Source organism: Zerene cesonia, chromosome 8, assembly GCF_012273895.1.
Source record: "Zerene cesonia ecotype Mississippi chromosome 8, Zerene_cesonia_1.1, whole genome shotgun sequence".
Taxonomy (NCBI): Eukaryota; Metazoa; Arthropoda; class Insecta; order Lepidoptera; family Pieridae; genus Zerene; species Zerene cesonia.
Window position 1 is genome coordinate 1 of NC_052109.1, and position 1,113 is coordinate 1,113.

A 1,113-nucleotide genomic window follows, 5' to 3' on the forward strand; every position below is an offset into this window, starting at 1 on the left:
GGTGTTTTTTTAACTTTTTATGCATTACATCTCTTTTTCTAATAGATCTGAGAATAGCAGGTGTAATCCAGGGCTTCAGAATTTGTTTATTTTTGGGTATAATTATATTCTTTGTGCTCGCGAGTATAGATTCTGTAATACAGCTTAAAAATATACCAGTTGCTGCGTTTACATCTGTCATATCGTAAAAATTAAATTTCAACCAGGGTTTATCATTGAGTTTATCGCCGAGTGTTTTCATGTCAACTTTGGAAATTATTTGAGACTGGTTTTTATTGGATTCTTTAGTATCTTCAATAAAGAGAACAATGGGCTTATGATCCGTGAGTTCAGGCAATACAACGGTTTGGAAGGGTTTTGCAGTCTTAATCATAAAGTGGTCTAAACATGCATTTTTTCTTGTGGGTATGTTGATTGCTTCAATTAAACCGTGCATTGCAATAATATTCAGATAGTCATTCGTATACTTGCTTTTAGATTCGTTAATAGTGTCAAGGTTCATATCCCCGGTGAGAATGATTTCTTTGCATTGAAGACTTTGTAGTACTTTGTCTAGAGAATAAAGATAAGGTGTAGCGTTGGAGTAACTGGGCGGTCTGTATGAGCAAACGATACTGCATGTTCCATTTATAGATAGCACTAGACAGTTTCCATCCACCATGTGCGGCTCGTCGCACAAGGTATTCAAGCCTCTTCTTACATACACTACAATGCCATCATTCTGGTTTAGGCTGTGCCGTGAGTAAAACATGTCGTAATTCATCATAGTAGGTGGAGAACTCTCAGAGTTCGTCCAGCACTCGGTGAGAACGATGACATCGAGTTGCATATCCATAGTGCTAATGTTAGCAATAAGTTGGTCGAAATTACAATTGATACTTCTAATATTAGCTGTGAGAATTGTGAAGCCTCTCTTAGTATGCCATTTGAAAACATACCGGCATTCAGAATAAGTATTGATGTCTATACAAGATGGTTTTGTATAATTCTCCAAGTCCATATTGATATTGTTAATTAAGACATTGAATGTTAAATATAATATAAGATAAATGTCTCTAGACTAAGTGCATCCAAAATATGTTTACTTAGAGATGTTGTTTGTTTACATTCGTC